Source organism: Bubalus kerabau, chromosome 18 (genome assembly GCF_029407905.1).
Source record: "Bubalus kerabau isolate K-KA32 ecotype Philippines breed swamp buffalo chromosome 18, PCC_UOA_SB_1v2, whole genome shotgun sequence".
Taxonomy (NCBI): Eukaryota; Metazoa; Chordata; class Mammalia; order Artiodactyla; family Bovidae; genus Bubalus; species Bubalus kerabau.
This window is the reverse complement of record NC_073641.1, coordinates 42,458,518-42,478,039: the sequence shown is the minus strand read 5'-3', so window position 1 is coordinate 42,478,039 and position 19,522 is coordinate 42,458,518.

Genomic DNA, 19,522 nt, shown 5'->3' with positions numbered 1-19,522 from the left:
AAAAGAAATTTAAGGAGCATGTTGGCAATGTCTTATACCTATGACACAAACTACAAGCTTGATTCTTTAGTTATTTATTCATTAAAATGCATACCTAATTCTCTTTTTCACAGTGATGAAGGAAAAAATATATATTCAGTTCAGTTCAGTTGCTCAGTCGTGTCCAACTCTTTGCGACCTCATGGGCTGCAGCACGCCAGGCCTCCTTGTCCATCACCAACTCCCGGAGTTCACCCAAACTCATGTCCACTGAGTTGGTGATGCCATCCAACCATTGCATCCTCTGTCGTCCCATTCTCCTCCTGCCCTCAATCTTTCCCAGCATCAGGGTCTTTTCAAATGAGTCAGCTCTTCGCATCTGGTGGCCAAAGTATTGGCGTTTCAGCTTCAACATCAGTCCTTCCAATGAACACTCAGGACTGATCTCCTTTAGGACTGACTGGTTGGATTTCCTTGCAGTCCAATGGACTCTCAAGAGTCTTCTCCAACACCACCGTTCATATACACGTACATATATATATACAGATTGAGAGTTATTAACCTTATTAGTCCTTTCACCGGAGAAGGCAATGGCAACCCACTCCAGTACTCTCGCCTAGAAAATCCCATGGACAGAGGAGCCTGGTAGGCTGCAGTCCATGGGGTTGCTAAGAGTTGGACACGACTGAATGACTTCACTTTCACTCTTCCTTTCATGCATTGGAGAAGGAAATAGCAACCCACTCCAGTGTTCTTGCCTGGAGAATCCCAGGGATGGGGGAGCCTGGTGGGCTGCCATCTATGGGGTTGCACAGAGTCGAACATGACTGAAGTGACTTAGCAGCAGCAGAAGTCCTTTCATAAATTGACTGTAGCTTTTTTGGGGTCAACTATGTTGTCCTATGCAAGGGGCTCTGATTTCATGAGAAACATGTTCAAAACTGATAAAAATGAAGTATAGGAAGGTGGTCTAAAGGGTAGGCTAGTGTCAGGTTGTCTGGATTGGAATTCCAACAACTTACCAATTATATAACCTTGGAAAAGTGACGATCGCCCTGTTCTTTAGCTGTGACATCTTTGAAATGGGGGATAAAAACAGTGCCTACCTCACAGGATTTTTGGAGTAGTTTGAAAGAGATAATCCATTGAAAGAGGTTAGAACTTCCTGATACATAATAGGCACTCAAGAAACAGTAGCTAATTTGGAATCTTTACCTACCCTTCATTGCATCTCCTAAATCCCTTCCCGCTTCATATACCTGATACTCAAGTGATTGATCGTTCCTACCAATCTCCATCAACAAAATTTGCTTTTACAATTCATTTACAGTACAATGTATTAAGTATACAACACCTCACCCAGGGGTGTATTAAGTATAAAATGACATACCTAGGGGCATTTGTACCTTAAATGTCACCTCTAATTTGGGGATAAGTTGTCTACCAGTATATACCATAAACAGAAAGCTATATTGTTGGACAGGAAGTCCTTTGTAGCATTCTCAGAATCACAACAGGAGGCAGTTTTCTAATTGGAGGTAAGCAAAGCTCCAGGCTGAGTCATCGTTTGATCATTAGAGAACTTCACGCTGTAATGTAAGAGATTACTATGACATAATTTCTGTAACTCCAACATGGCTCCCCGCAGTCCAGTTTTGTAAGAAGATATGCCTCACCCTACCTACTCATAGGATTTTCCTTTACTTGCTTTACCAGAGTAGCAAAAAGAGCCCCAAAGCCAGCAGCTATTAGAATGATACCAGTCTTAACATCTGTCAATTCCAGCAACAGCAAAAGACAGTGCCTCCTTCTTCAACAGATTTGGCAAGTGACTGAGCAAATATCAGGAAAATTTTCACACATGTGTACCCTGGGTTTCTAGCACCTGAATCTACCCCATTACAAGGAAAATCCTATTCTTCAGGAGAAAGGTGCCCATCACATTTTGAAGGAATATGTAAACAAACTTTCTGAACCACCAAGTTAAATTTAACCTGTGTATCATACACAGATGCCACACTTACTTTTCACGTGGGCTGCCAACTGTACTTCAAGTCTTTTCAGGAATTATTCTTTTGGGAAGAAGCCAGTGTATTTTGTCAGAATAGCACATCAAAATTAAATTGAAAAGTTAATCTTTCTAAAGAGAAAATATTATCATATCAATCTTCCAAAAGTAAAGACTATGCCTCTTTTGAAAAAAAAATGTAATTATTGTTTAATAAAACCTCATAGTCTTTCCTCACTAGTGTTAGGGATAATGAACACAGCTTGGCTTTGATGGTTCAGCTCTGTTGCAGTGTGGCTATGGAGCTACAGTTTCAAAACTGGCTTAAGCATCTACTTTAGGGCAATATGTAATATTATAGAGAAGCAGTTTAATTAAGAGAATCATTCTCAGTATCAACAAAAGAATAACCTTATATGAAAAGGAAGGTGGATACAGTAATTTAGTAAATTATTGTTCTAGAAAGAGTAAGATTTGTTTCTTGAAATCCTCTTGAGAGCCTTATTAATAATTATTTTGAAGTGCACCTAAATAGTTCTGTATGGCCTACAGGATAAATCCAAAGTCCTTTGCGTGACATTTAAAAACCTCCACAGCACAGTCACTGTTTGCCTCTCAGACCACCCTTTTCACTATTATCCTCTGACGTCTTATACTTAAAACTCCAGCCAGGCATTTCCCCAAAAAGACAATATGTCAGGATTTTTATTCATGATTTTCCCTCTTCCTAGAAGTCATCTCCACTTCCTGGCCATCTGGTGAACTTGTATTCATCTCCTATCTCAATTAAAACACTATCTCCTCAAATAAAGCCTCTCCCAGTGGACTGCACTACTCTTCCTCCTCAAAGTCTCACTGTATTTTGTATACCATTTTATTCCAGTGTTCTGATACTATTGTATCTTTTGTTTCCATGCATTCTTCCAACTAGACTATAAGTAACCTGAATACAAGGGCCATATCTTTTCATCTTTACATTATCTAAATACCTGGTATCATATCTCACACAAACTAGGAACACAATTTTATATTTGTTAAATAAATGAAGCTTTAGAGTTTCTGTCAACCATTTTTTGTTGTTGTATTAGATGTGTTCTTTACATACATTTGTTAAGAATCATGAAGGGGGTGAGATTCACCCTACTTACAAAGAAAAAAGTTCACTCAGTTTCATGGATGCTGGTGGAAGAAAACAAGACTCCAGGGCAAAGAAGAGGGACAGATTATACTTATAGCAGTAGCAACAGACTTTTTGCCTTAGAATTTTATGCAACAGTTTCCCTTGCCTCAAGTTCCACAAAGGCAACCTGAATAGGTCCAGATGGATGCCTATGTGTTACATTATGGGTGGGAAACTCTGATCTTAGGGAATCCAAAACTTTTATAGCGGAAAGTAAGCATGCTTGCCCTTTGCTCCAGAGTGAGACATATAGCTTTCCAAGCCTATTCACTGAACAAATGTCTTCAGAGAGTTAAGTCTAAAACAAAAGAAGTTAGTTCTGTTTGCAGGATGTGCAGAAACACAAGATACCAAGGATAATTGTCATTAAACAACATTCATGACAAAGAAAGACACACTTCTGTGGACAGGATTTATAAAATCTCAGCGGAAACCTCCTACCACATTCCAAGGATGTTTTAACTTTGAGACAGGGAGGCCTGGCATGCTGCGATTCATGGGGTCACAAAGAGTCGGACCTGACTGAGCAACTGAACTGACTGACTGACTGACATCACTTTTTTGCCTGGAAAATCCCAAGGACAGAGGTGCCTGGTGAGCTACAGTCTATGGGGTCACAAAGAGTCAGACATGACTGAGTGACTAACACATCTTATTTATTTACCAACAATTACTTTGGATGAGTCTAGGTCCTGTTATAACTGTGGCTGAGATATTTACAGCTCAGTGAATATCCACATGTTCCCTATATTCCCCAGCACACTACAGTTAAATGGAGACACATGGTGCATCCTGCCCAGTAAACTATGAATAAAAATGACCTTTAACACTTCTAAGAACACTGGACAGAGAGCATCTAGGGTAAGAGTTACAAGACAGGGCACAAGTTCTCTGTCTTCTCACTTTCTCTGATGTGCAAATTATTGAGGTCTTGTACTGAGATGCTAGAATTGGTTAGCCTGGGACTTTGAGTGACTATATGGGTCAGAGCTCCTCTGCTGGACATCTAACTGAGTGACAGACATGCGACTGAGTGAAACATAAAATTCTATTCTATTATGCCACCGACACTTCAGGGTTAATCTCGTTCCACATCATAATCCATTGTATCTTGAATAATACAGCAGATCTTTGTCTTTTAAAGGTACAAATTTTTGAAGAACAGAGATTTTATTATTTTGAATTTATTCTAATAGACTTTTAACTGATAAAATTAAATAAGCTTCCATGGAACTATGAAATCTTTGGTGAAATATTGATGAAATCTAAATAACTTGTTTAAAAACATACTATTAATACTTCTTTTATAGACATCTACCTTTGATAGGGGCAGTTGTTAACTCTGTGAAAGGTGTTGAAATACCTAATAAGAATGTTTCTGTATATTCCAAGAGTTCTAATGTAAAATAATGAGCAGTCTACTTTTCCATTTGACCCACAAACACAGATAAAGATCTGCATTCTGAATCAATTCATCAATATGTCATTCAATTTTTATTCTCTCAATCATACAGGCCCCTCAATGAAGTAACTGTTCTGTGTGCTTATAGCATAAGGACCTATGCAAAATGCTATAAGAAATGTTAAAAGTCAGTGGTTCTTCTGTCTGTTTAATGACTGGGTGATTTATGGAAGTTCTGCATTTCATTCATAAATTCAGAACATATATTTTGGCAGCATCCTCAAACTTCCTGAAACAAACATTTAGAAGTCTCCCTTTATGGAATCATAGAGAAAATGTTAAATAAAACTGGAGGAAAAGAAAAGGAGGGAAGAAAGGAATTAAAAATCTCAATATTGTTTCCATTGGCTTACAGAAAAGTTAAGAAAATGATAGTCTATAAATTTTACAGATGAAGAAATTACTTTCCCCAAAGCTAATAAGTGGTTGACAAGGATTTTATCTAGCCTTTCTTATCACATCATCTCCCCCTTCCCTTTTTTTTTTTTTGAAACTATACTGCCTATTTTTTATAAAAGGAAATTTGTGGATCTTTTTTTATAAAAAGAAGTTTGTAATGAATCTAGGAGGATTTCAGCAGAGAAAGCTGAAGGAGCAAAAAGAAGCAAGAGAATACAGCCTCAGATGGGCATCATTACACGGGCTAGAGTGTAAAATCTTCGAAGGGATATAGAGAATGATTAAGCTTCAAAAGCTAAATCAGGACTATTCTACTGAAGACTTAGAAAGAGTGGGATATCTTCACTAGTCAACAGAGAACTAGTAAGAATGAGGAGAGGGAAAAGTAAAAACAATTTAAAACTGATGTTTGCAGATCACATTATTGACCTCAATACATCACTCTTGTTGTACACACACTATTGTTCATGGGTTCCTCTCACTAACAGGATGGTGTCTACTTGACTTTGGATTTGACCAGATAACTTCCTTTGACTAACAAAAGGATATGACAGCATAGCATTTGTAAGCCAAACCTTAAGAGGCCATGGGTGTTCCTAAAAGTCTACTCACATCTCAGCCATTTCTGTGAGGGTAAGTCTTGCTTATCCACTGCCCTGAGAAAGATGAAAGGCAAATGGAGCAGAACTGCCCCAGCTGGACAAACCCTAGAGCCACACCCAGGCAACCTGCTGGCACAAGAGAAATATTACAGGACTGCTGTTTCAAGTCACTGAGTTTTAGAGTGAATACTGGGCAACTGGTGGCGCTAGTGGTAAAGAACCTGCCTGCCAGTGCAGGAGACATAAGAGATGTGGGTTCAATCCCTGTGTCATGAAGATCTCTGGAGAAGAGTATGGAAACCCACTCCAGTATTCTTGCCTGGAGAATCCCATAGACAGAGGGGCCTGGCGGGTTACAGTCCATAGGGTTGCAAAAAGTCGGACACAACTGAAGCACGCAGGCATGCATATTAGGAAACTAGCTCTGATTCCATTACATAGAAGAAACAAGAGATTTCTGATATTTGGCTTAAGAGAGGAACCTAATTTTATCTACCAGCAAAATTTTATGAACATACATGAGTAATTAAGAAATTACATACATAATAATATGTATACATATTAATATGTATGTATACATATTATACAAATAATATGTATACATATTAATATGGCGTACATAATAATATGCCAAGAGAGAAAAAAAAAAACAACAACTATGATTTCAACTTGGAAGAAGGTATAGAAACTGAAAAAAAAAAACAAAACAAAAAAAAAACAGACGAATACCAGAATCAATGGAAGAAATGCTTATCGTTAACAATTAGGGTTTTAAAAAATAATTTTACCAAGCTTTTAAAATATACTCTTAGACACCTGATCATGATAATTATGCCTCTACCTTTTAAAGATCCTTTCTGAGAATGACTGATAAAGAATAAATTGCACATATTTATTAAAGTAGACAATTTTAAGAAATTTGATACATGTATGTATTTGTAAAACCATCAGCATAATCAAGATAAAGAATATATTCATCATTCCCTAGGGCTTCCTGAGGTCCCTTGGTAATCCATACCTAAATTCACACCTAAACCCACATTCAAAGGAAACAACTGATAAGCTTTCTAGTCACCATAGGTTGGTTTGTTTTTTCTAGGACTTTATATAAATGAAATAATACACTGGTTTCTTTCTGGGTTCTTTCAATCAGCAATATTTAAAAAATTCTTCTATGTCACTCAGTGCTGCTGCTGCTAAGTCGCTTTAGTCGTGTCCGACTCTGTGCGACCCCATAGACGGCAGCCCACCAGGCTCCCCCATCCCTGGGATTCTCCAGGCAAGAACATTGGAGTGAGTTGCCATTTCCTTCTCCAATGCATGAAAGTGAAAAGTGAGAGTGAAGTCGCTCAGTCGTGTCTGACTCTTCGCGACCCCATGGACTGCAGCCTACCAGGCTCTTTCATCCATGGGATTTTCCAGGCAAGAGTACTGGAGTGGGGTGCCATTGCCTTCTCTGAGTGGAATGCTAGGCAGTCAATAAAAAAGAATGAATAAACTATATACGGATATGGAAAGATCATCAAGATATAAAGAAAGCAAAGTACAGAGAGAAAGTATGTACACTGTGCTGTGTTGTTGCTGTTCAGTCACTGAGTGCTGTTCAACCCTCTGGGACCCCTTGGACTGCAGCACACAGGCTCCCCTGTCCTTTACTGTCTCCCAGAGTTTGCTCAAATGCATGTCCATTGAGTCGCTGATGCTATCTAAACATTTCATCCTCTGCCAACCCCTTCTCCTTTTGCCTTCACTCTTTCCCAGCATCAGGGTCTTTTCCAGTGAGTCAGCTCTTTGCATCAGGTGGCCAAAGTATGGGAGTTTCAGCATCAGTCCTTTAAATGAATATTCAGGGTTGATTTCTTTTAGGATTAACTAGTGTGATCTCCTTGCAGTCCAAGGGACTCTCAAGAGTCTTCTCCAGCACCACAGTTTGAAAGCATTGTGTCACTCAGTAGTAGTTCACTAAATAAATACACCAAATTTGTTTATCCATTTACCTATTGATGGATATTTGGGTTTTCCTCCCAGGTTTTGGCTATTGCAAATAGAGGAGGGTGAATAAGATGGCTTAAAATCTCAACATTCAAAAAACCAAGATCATGGCATCTGGCCCCATTACTTCATGACAAACAGATGGGGAAAAAATGAAAACAGTGACAGACTTTTATTGGTCTCCAAAATCACTGTGGATGCTGACTGCAGCCATGAAATTAAAAGATGTTTGCTCCTTGGAAGAAAAGTTTTGACTAACCTAGACAGCATATTAAAAAGCAGAGTCATTATTTTGCCAACAAATGTCCATATAGTCAAACTATGGTTTTCCCAGTAGTCATGTAAGAATGTGAGAGTTGGACCACAAAAAAGGCTGAGAGCCGAAGAATTGATTCTTTCGAACTGTGGTGCTGGAGAAAACTCTTGACAGTCGCTTGGACAGCAGGGAGAGTTGATCCTAAAGGCAACCAATCCTGAATATTCATTGGATGGGCTGATGTTGAACCTGAAGCGCCAATACTTTGGCCATCTAATGGGAGGAGCTGACTCATTGGAAAAGACCCTGATGCTGGCAAAGACTGAAGGTAGGAGGAGAAGGGGGCGACAGAGGATGAGATGGTTGGATGGCACCACTGACTCAAAGGACCTGAGTTTGAGCAAACTCCGGGAGATAGTTAAGGACAGGGAAGCCTGGCATGCTGCAGTCTATGGGGTTACAAAGAATAGAATATGATTTAACAACTGAACAAAAACAACACAAGTCTTTTTGGAGACACGTGTTTCAGTTCATTTGGGTAAATGTATAATATTGCAATGGATGAATGGTATACTAGGTGTATGTACAACTTAAAAAAAAATACTAGGGAAAGAAATCCAAACCACAATGAGATACACCTTCATACCCAATAAGTTACACCTTCATACCCAATAAGTTACACCTTCACACCCAATAAGTTAACTGTAATTGCTCCTTAGAAGGAAAGTTATGACCAACCTAGACAGCATATTAAAAAGCATAGACATTACTTTGTCAAAAAAGGTCTGTCTAGTCAAGGCTATGGTTTTCCCAGTGGTCATGTATGGATGTGAGAGTTGGACTATAAAGAAAGCTGAGCACTGAAGAATTGATGCTTTTGAACTGTGGTGTTGGAGAAGACTCTTGAGAGTCCCTTGGACTGCAAGGGGATGCAACCAGTCCATCTTAAAGGAAATCAGTCCTGAATGTTCATTAAAAGGACTGATGTTGAAGCTGAAACTCCAATACTTCGGCCACCTGATGCGAAGAACTGACTCATTTGAAAAGACCCTGATGCTGGGAAAGCATGAAGGCAGGAGGAGAATGGGACAACAGAGGATGAGATGGTTGGATGGCATCACTGACTCAATGGACAAGGGTTTGGGTGGACTCTGGGAGTTGGTGATGGACAGGGAGGCCTGGCATGCTGCGGTTCATGGGGTCACAAAGAGTTGGACATGACTGAGTGACTGAACTGAATTTAAAAATGTAAAATAAGTTTGATAAGGCTATGGAGAAATTGGAACCTTAAAGCACTGGTGGAAATATAAACTACTATAGCTACTGCAGAAGTAGTTTGGTGCTTCATCATAAAGCTAAACATAAAATTATCATCAGTTCCTTTCAGTTGCTCAGTCGTGTCTGACTTTTTCTGATCCCATGGACTGCACCAGGTCAGGCATCCCTGTCCATCACCAACTCTTGGAGTTTACTGAAACTCATGTCCATTGAGTTAGTGATGGATTGACTGGTTGGATCTCCTTGCAGTCCAAGGGACTGTCAAGAGTCTTCTCCAACACCACAGTTTAAAAGCATCAATTCTTCTGTATTGAGCTTTCTTTATAGTCCAACTTTCACATCCATATATGACTACTGGAAAAACCATAGCTTTGACTAGATGGACCTGTGTTGGCAAAGTACTGTTTCTGTTTTTTAATATGCTGTCTAGGTTGGTCATAACTTTCCTTCCAAGCAGCAAGCCTCTTTTAATTTCATGGCCACAGTCACCATCTACAGTGATTTTGGAGCCCCAAAAATTAAAATCTCTCATTGTTTCCATTGTTTATCCATCTATTTGTCATGAAGTGATGGGACCAGATGTCATGATCTGTTTTCTGAATGTTGAGTTTTAAGCCAGCTTTTTTACTCTCCTCTTTCAATTTCATCAAGACGCTCTTTAATTCTTCTCTTTCTGCCATAAGGGTGGTGTCGTCTGCATATCTGAGGTTATTGATATTTCTCCCAGCAATCTTGACTCCAGCTTGTGCTTCATCCAGTCCAGCATTTCTCATGATGTACTCTGCATATAAGTTAAATAAGCAGGGTGACAATATACAGCCTTGACATACTCCTTTCCTTATTTGGAACCAGTCTTTTGTTCCATGTCCAGTTCTAACGGTTGCTTCTTGACCTGCATACAGATTTCTCAGGAGGCAGGTCAGGTGGTCTGGTATTTACATCTATTTAAGAATTTTCCACAGTTTGTTGTGATCCACACAGGCAAAGGCTTTGGAGCAGTCAATAAACCAGAAGTAGATGTGTTTCTGGAACTCTCTTGCTTTTTCCATGATTCAACAGATGTTGGGAATTTGATCTCTGGTTCCTCTGCCTTTTCTAAAACCAGCTTGAACATCTGGAAGTTCTTGGTTCACATACTGTTGAAGCCTGGCTTGAAGAATTTTGAGCATTATTTTGCTAGCCTGTGAGATGAGTGCAGTTGTGTGGTAGTTTGAGCACTCTTTGGCATTGCCTTTCTTTGGGATTGGAATGAAAACTGACCTCTTCCAGTCCTGTGGCCACTGCTGAGTTTTCCAAATTTGCTGGCATATTGAGTGTAGCATTTTCACAGCATCTTTTAGGATTTGAAATAGCTCAACTGGAATTCCATTACCTCCACTAGTTTTCTTCGTAGTGATGCTTCCTAAGGCTTACTTAACTGCACATTCCAGGATGTCTGGCTCTAGGTGAGTGATCACACCATCGGGATTATCTGGGTTGTGAAGGTCTTTTTTGTATAGTTCTTCTGTGTATTCTTGCCATCTCTTCTTAATATCTTCTGGTTCTATTAGGTTCATACTGTTTCTGTCCTTTATCGAGCCCATCTTTGCATGAAATGTTCCCTTGGTATCTCTAATTTTCAAAGCATTACGATTATTTATATGAATTTCACCTCAATTTTTTTTAAAAAACCTTTTGATATATTTTCCAGAGTGCCTTTACTGTTTAAAATGGCCAGCAATAATGGATTAGTTCCAGTAGCTCCACACCATCACCAACACTTGGTATGGCCACTGTCTTTACTCCTAGCCATTCAATGGGATCATAATGGTATCTGGTTATGGCTTTATTTTATATTTCCCTAACAACTAAAGATGTTGCGTATCTTGTTTTGTGCTCATTTACTATCTGTATATCATTCTTGTTAAAGTATCTTTCAAATATTTAGCTCAATTTTTACTCTTTTTTTTTTCTCTCTTTTGGTCTTCTAATTAACTTATAAGTATTCTTTACATACTCTAGGTACAATTCCCGTGCTGGTAAGTGTTTTGAAAATATTTTATCCAGTTTGTGGGATGGTGTTTAATTTTTGTTATCAGTGTTTTGAAGAATCAAAGTTTTTATATTGCTGCTGCTACTGCTGCTAAGTCACTTCAGTCATGTCCGACTCTGTGCGACCCCATAGACGGCAGCCCACCAGGCTCCCCCGTCCCTGGGATTCTCCAGGCAAGAACACTGGAGTGGGTTGCCATTTCCTTCTCCAATGCATGAAAGTGAAAAGTGAAAGTGAAGTCACTCAGTCGTGTCAGACCCTCAGCGACCCCATGAACTGCAGCCTTCCAGGCTCCTCAGTCCATGGGATTTTCCAGGCAAGATGAAGTCTAATTCATCAGGTTTTTTTTTTTTTTTCTTTTCTTTTCTTCTTTGTCCTTTTGTGTTCTAAGTAATAAATCTTTGCCTAATCCAAGGTAGCTAAAAATTTATCCTATATTTTCTCTTAGGATTTTGATAGTTTAACTTTTACACTTAGGCCTTGGATCTATTTTGAGTTAGTTTTTATATATGGTATGAGATATAGGTCAAGAGTCTTTGTTTTTTTGTTTTTTAGTATCCAGTTGACGTAGCACTATTTTTCATAGCAGCTCTTTTTTTTTTCTTTTAATTTTTAACTTCACAATATTGTATTGGTTTTGTCATATATCAACATGAATCCACCACAGGTATACACATGTTCCCCATCCTGAACCCTCCTCCCTCCTCCCTCCCCATACCATCCCTCTGGGTCGTCCCAGTGCACCAGCCCCAAGCATCCAGTATTGTGCATCGAACCTGGACTGGTGACTCCTTTCACATATGATATTATACATGTTTCAATGCCATTCTCCCAAATCATCCCACCTTCTCCCTCTCCCACAGAGTCCAAAAGACTGTTCTATACATCAGTGTCTCTTTTGCTGTCTCGTATACAGGGTTATTGTTACCATCTTTCTAAATTCCATATATATGTATTAGTACAGAAGCTTGGAGGAACTCATGCCCGAAGGGCAGCGTCCAAGAGGAGTTACCCCGCTTCCCAGGTCAGGGACAGCGGCCGAGAGTGCCAGGCTGCGACAGCGCAGGAACGGCTGAGAGGAGCTACCCCGCGTCCGAGGTCAGGGGCGGTGACAAGAGGAGCTAGCTACCCCACGCCCCCACACCCAAAGCCAGGGGCGGCGGCCGGGAGGAACAACCCCATGCCCAAGGAGCTGTGGCTGCGCGGGAGTAGGAGGGCCTAGAGGAGCTATTCCATGTTGAAGGTCAGGAAGGGCGGTGGTGAGGAGATAGCCCTCGTCCAAGGTAAGGAGCAGCAGTTGCCCTTTGCTGGAGCAGCCGTGAAGAGATACCCCACGCCCAAGGTAAGAGAAACCCAAGTAAGACGGTAGGTGTTGCAAGAGGGCATCAGAGGGCAGACACACTGAAACCGTACTCACAGAAAACTAGTCAGTCTAATCGCATGGACCACAGCCTTGTCCAACTCAATGAAACTAAGCCATGCCCGTGGGGCAACCCAAGATGGGCGGGTCATGGTGGAGAGATCTGACAGAATGTGGTCCACTGGAGAAGGGAATGGCAAACCAATTCAGTGTTTCTGCCTTGAGAACCCCATGAACAGTATGGAAAGGCAAAATGACAGGATACTGAAAGAGGAACTTCCCAGGTCAGTAGGTGCCCAATATGCTACTGGAGATCAGTGGAGAAATAACTCCAGAAAGAATGAACGGATAAAGCCAAAGCAAAAAGAATACCCATCTGTGGATGTGACTGGTGATAGAAGCAAGGTCCGATGCTGTAAAGAGCAATATTGCATAGGAACCTGGAATGTCAGGTCCATGAATCAAGGCAAATTGGAAGTGGTCAAACAAGAGATGACAAGAGTGAATGTTGACATTCTAGGAATCAGCGAACTCAAATGGACTGGAATGGGTGAATTTAACTCAGATGACCATTATATCTACTACTGCTGGCAGGAATCCCTCAGAAGAAATGGAGTAGCCATCATGGTCAACAGAAGAGTCCGAAATCCAGTACTTGGATGCAGTCTCAAAAACGACAGAATGATCTCTGTTCATTTCCAAGGCAAACCATTCAATATCACAGTAATCCAAGTCTATGCCCCAAACAGTAACACTGAAGAAGCTGAAGTTGAATGGTTCTATGAAGACCTACAAGACCTTTTAGAACTAACACCCAAAAAAGATGTCCTTTTCATTATAGGGGAATGGAATGCAAAAGTAGGAAGTCAAGAAACACCTGGAGTAACAGGCAAATTTGGCCTTGGAATATGGAATGAAGCAGGGCAAAGACTAATAGAGTTTTGCCAAGAAAATGCACTGGTCATAACAAACACCCTCTTCCAACAACACAAGAGAAGACTCTATACATGGACATCACCAGATGGTCAACACTGAAATCAGATTGATTATATTCTTTGTGGCCAAAGATGGAGAAGTTCTATACAGTCAGCAAAAACAAGACCAGGAGCTGACTGTGGCTCAGACCATGAACACCTTATTGCCAAATGCAGACTTAAATTGAAGAAAGTAGGGCAAACCACTAGACCATTCAGGTATGACCTAAATCAAATCCCTTATGATTATACAGTGGAAGTGAGAAATACATTTAAGGGCCTAGATCTGATAGATAGAGTGCCTGATGAACTATGGAAGGAGGTTCATGACATTGTATAGGAGACAGGGATCAACACCATCCCCATGGAAAAGAAATGCAAAAAAGCAAAAAGGCTGTCTGGGGAGGCCTTACAAATAGCTGTGAAAAGAAGAGAAGCGAAAAGCAAAGGAGAAAAGGAAAGATATAAACATCTGAATGCAGAGTTCCAAAGAATAGCAAGAAGAGATAAGAAAGCCTTCTTCAGTGATCAATGCAAAGAAATAGAGGAAAACAACAAAATGGGAAAGACTAGAGATCTCTTCAAGAAAATCAGAGATACCAAGGGAACATTTCATGCAAAGATGGGCTCGATAAAGGACAGAAAAGGTATGGACCTAACAGAAGCTGAAGATTCTAAGAAGAGATGGCAAGAATACACAGAAGAGCTGTACAAAAAAGATCTTCACGACCCAGATAATCATGATGGTGTGATCACTGACCTAGAGCCAGACATCCTGGAATGTGAAGTCAAGTAGGCCTTAGAAAGCATCACTACTAACAAAGCTAGTGGAGGTGATGGAATTCCAGTGGAGCTATTTCAGATCCTGAAAGATGATGCTGTGAAAGTGCTGCACTCGATATGCCAGCAAATTTGGAAAACTCAGCAGTGGCCACAGGACTGGAAGAGGTCAGTTTTCATTCTAATCCCAAAGAAAGGCAATGCCAAAGAATGCTCAAACTACCGCACAATTGCACTCATCTCACACGCTAGTAAAGTAATGCTCAAAATTCTCCAAGCCAGGCTTCAGCAATACGTGAACTGTGAACTTCCTGATGTTCAAGCTGGTTTTAGAAAAGGCAGAGGAACCAGAGATCAAATTGCCAACATCTGCTGGATCATGGAAAAAGCAAGAGAGTTCCAGAAAAACATCTATTTCTGCTTTATTGACTATGCCAAAGCCTTTGACTGTGTGGATCACAATAAACTGGAAAATTCTTCAAGAGATGGGAATACCAGACCACCTGATCTGCCTCTTGATAAATTTGTATGCAGGTCAGGAAGCAACAGTTAGAACTGGACATGGAACAACAGACTGGTTCCAAATAGGAAATGGAGTATGTCAAGGCTGTATATTGTCACCCTGCTTATTTAACTTATAGGCAGAGTACATCATGAGAAATGCTGGACTGGAAGAAGCATAAGCTGGAATCAAGATTGCCGGGAGAAATATCAATAACCTCAGATATGCAGATGACACCACCCTTATGGCAGAAAGTGAAGAGGAACTCAAAAGCCTCTTGATGAAAGTGAAAGAGGAGAGTGAAAAAGTTGGCTTAAAGCTCAACATTCAGAAAATGAAGATCATGGCATCCGGTCCCATCACTTCATGGGAAATAGATGGGGAAACAGTGGAAACAGTGTCAGACTTTATTTTTTTGGGCTCCAAAATCACTGCAGATGGTGACTGCAGCCATGAAATTGAAAGACGCCTGCTCCTTGGAAGGAAAGTTATGACCAACCTAGACAGAATATTCAAAAGCAGAGACATTACTTTGCCAACAAAGGTTCGTCTAGTCAAGGCTATGGTTTTTCCTATGGTCATGTATAGATGTGAGAGTTGGACTGTGAAGAAGTCTGAGCACCAAAGAATTGATGCTTTTGAACTGTGATGTTGGAGAAGACTCTTGAGAGTCCCTTGGACTGCAAGGAGAGCCAACCAGTCCATTCTGAAGGAGATCAGCCCTGGGATTTCTTTGGAAGGAATGATGCTAAAGCTGAAACTCCAGTCCTTTGGCCACCTCATGCGAAGAGTTGACCCATTGGAAAAGACTCTGTTGCTGGGAGGGATTGGGGGCAGGAGGAGAAGTGGATGACAGAGGATGAGATGGCTGGATGGCATCACTGACTCGATGGACGTGAGTCTGGGTGTACTCCGGGAGTTGCTGATGGACAGGGAGGCCTTGTGTGCTGTTATTCATGGGGTTGCAAAGAGTCAAACATGACTGAGCGACTGAACTGAACTGATACTATTTTAAAAATTTCAACCATTTTCCATTGAATGCTTTGGAAACTTAAAAAAAAATCAATTTACCTGTATGTTGGCCTATTTATTAATTCTCAATTCTGTTCTAATGACCGATAATATCTATATTTAATCTAATACCACAATTTTAATAAAATACAAGTAATTTCAAAACTTCTATACTTAAATAATGATTGTCTGAGAGCCTTTCAGTACTGCATTAGAACAAAATGGGAAGAGTAGGAGGGAAATTAAGTTTGGAAAGGAGAACGGTTTCTATGTCATGATGGGGAGTCTGAATATAACCAGAAGAGTGATATAGTCATATTTATATTTCTCAAAAAGTACTCTGGTACCTATGCAGGGAGGAAAAAGAAGAGGATAGGAGATTTGTGGAAAACATGTAATTCAGGAAAAATACAATGAAATTTTAGATTAAGTAGGGAGCAAGAAGAAATAAGATGGAACAAAGTCAGAAGATGATTTTTTAAATTATTTACTGTACCCGAGGCACTAAATGCTTAAAATATTGCTTAAAATGCTTAAATGCTTAAATATTATTAAATGCTTAAATATTATCTAACACATTGCTAAATGTGTTTAGCAAATGCTAAATGCTTAAAATATTATTAACACATTTCTTTCTACACATCATCTTTATGAAATAGGTATAATCTTACACATAAAGAATTTGAGATCACATAAATGTGTAACCAGAATTCCAATGTAGATATTCTGACTTCATGGTCCAAATTTTTGACCTTAGGAAAGCACAATCAACAGAACATGGGAACTATTTTGTTGGACAAAGGACCAAGAGATATTACCTGCACCTTACAAGGATTGAGTAACAGGTAATAAATAATTAAGAAAGAAAGAAATGACTAGGTACTCCACCAAACAGAGTGTCATTTCTTGCACTGATGTCATGTATTCCAAATATGAAATCTTCTATAGGAAATACCAAGACTTGTAGAAATTATGGGTTGTATTATTTCCTTTACATTTTTAAGAGCAGAACACAGAGCCAGAATGCCACATGCTCAACTGTAAGCTACTTTTGGATACCCTGGATTAACACCCTCCCGTGCTTCATACACAAGTCTGAGTCCCATCCTGAAACATACATATACTCATGAACATTCTCTGATGAAAGGGATGAAAAAAATCACCCCTCCCTTACTCTCTACTTCTCCTTGTTAGCTCTGACCAGCACGTGGCTTCTTTAATTATTAAACAGACCTAGCAGTAGGGCTTATTATCCAGGGAAGTGTGGGCTCTTCATAGACAGGGCTGGAGTTGGCTGACACCATCATCTACTGGTCCTTTAGCACAAGGGATAGTATTCATTTCTAGCCGCTAGCAGCACATTCACAAGTTGGCCCCATAATTAACTAAATAGGCCCCTTCTTTTAAGAGTGCCCCAGTCCTGAAGTCTCATTCCTGTCAGAGAGTCATCTCTTTTAGCCTATTTACTGGGGAGAGAGGGACTATTTATAAAAGCAAACTTATCTTTGACGTGAATCAGCACATTAACATGCATTTCATATTGGCATCAATGGGCCGCATTCTATCCACTCAGCCTCCACTGGCTCTGAAAAAATAGCCAGGCCCATGCAGTTTCATTTACATACTGTCAGGCACTCTCATATCTGTTACAGGCAGGAGAATCAATCTGCTGAGGAGAGATTCCTGCCAGTTCCCAGATTCTTTCACCAAGAGATATGCTGACTCAGCTCTAAGATACACATCTCAAGAAAAAAGCCTGAGGATACACGATGAGAGTTTAACGATCCAAGAATGCCTCCTTTCCCTATGTGTCTTATGTGATGTTGGTGAATACATGGGTGAGTGGGGGTGAGTAATCTCCCAGAAGAGAGTACAGAACATTCTTCCATATCATAATGCTTTGTGGCTTTAATTCAGTCTAGTTAACTAAATATTTGTGATAGGCTAACAGTTAGTTTCCAAGTACTGTGCTGTGCCATGGTATGAGAATATAAGGTTTCTTCCCTTAAGATGCTCACCATCTATAGTACAGCAGTTCTGTTGTTGTTGTTGAGTTGCCCAGGCGTGTGTGACTCTTTGTGGCCCTGTAGACTGTAGCAAACCAGGCCTCTCTGTCCTTCACCATCTCCTCAAGTTTGCCCAAGTTCATGTGCATTGCATCAGTGATGCTGTCCAGCCATCTCATCCTCTGATGCCCTCTTCTCCTTCCGCCCTCAATCCATCCCCGCATCAGGGCTTTTCCAATGAGTCAGCTGTTCCCATCAGATGACCAAAATACAGGAGTTTCAGTTTCAGCATGAATCTTTCCAATGAGTATTCAGGGTTGATTTCCCTTACAATTGCCTGGTTTGATCTCCTTGCTGTCCAATTGATTCTCAGGAGTCTTTTCCAGCACCACAGTTTGAAGGCATCGATTCTTCAGCCTTCTGCCTTCTTTACCGTCCAGTCCTCACAACCGGTATGTGAACACCGGGAAGACCATAGCCTTGACTATTCCGACCTTTGCTGGTAGAGTGATGTCTCTGCTTTTCAACACACTGTCTAGGTTTGTCATAGCTTTCCTGCCAAGAAGCAAATGTCTTCTGATTTCATGGCTGCAGTCATCATCTGCAGAGATTTTAGAGCCTAAGAAGAGAAAATCTGTCAGTACTTCCACCTTTTCCCCCTCTATCTCCCATGAAGTAATGGGGCTAGATGCCATGATCTTAGTTTTTTTAATATTTAGTTTCAAGCCGACTCTCTCACTCTCTTCCTTCACCCTCAGCTATTCTACTTCTGTATGTCTAAAGGAAACTAAATCACTATCTCACAAAGACCTGAATTCTCATGTTCATTGCAGCTTAATAAACTAGTCAAGGTACAGAAACAATCTAGATGTCTACCAGCAGATGAATGGCTGAAGAAAATGTAGCATCTGTATCTTAGTTGCATCTGACTCTTTGCAGTCCCATGAACTGTAGCCTGCCACTCTCCTCTGTCCATGGGATTTTCCAGGTAAGAATGTTGGAGTGGATTGCCACTTCCTACTCCAGGGGAGCTTTCTGACCAAGGGATCAGATCCACATCTCTGCATCTCTTGCATTAGCAGGTGGATTCTTTACCACTAATGCCACCTGGGAAGCCCCATGTGGATGTAACGTTACTTGGTCACGAAAAAGGAAATCTTGCTATTTGCAACAGCATAGATGGACTTTGAGGGCATTATGTTAGGCAACAAGTCAGACATAGAAAGACAAATACTATATGATCTTATTTGGGAGTCTGAAACCATTGAACTCACAGGAACAGAGAACAGATTCATAGTTGCCCGAGATGGGGCCAGTGGGTGAAGAAAACAAGGCAATCAAAAGGTACAAACTATTAGTTATAAGATAAACAAGTTCTGGGGATATAATGTACAGCAAGATGGCTATAGTTTACAATACTGAATTCTATATTTGAAAGTTGTTATGAGAGAACATAGAAGCAAGGACAAATCCACTGTAACAGGAGATAAAGCAGAGAGTATTGACACAGATTTTAATAGGTTGGTACATTTTTCTGTTGGGAATACATAGGGATTCACATCTGATTATTCATATTTTTTTCAGTTAAAAAGATATAAAGTTATCAATTAGAAGTGAAAGGGGAAGCAAGATTTCTGGGAGAAATATCAGTAACCTCAGATATGCAGGTGACACCTTATGGCATAAAGCTAAGAGGAACTA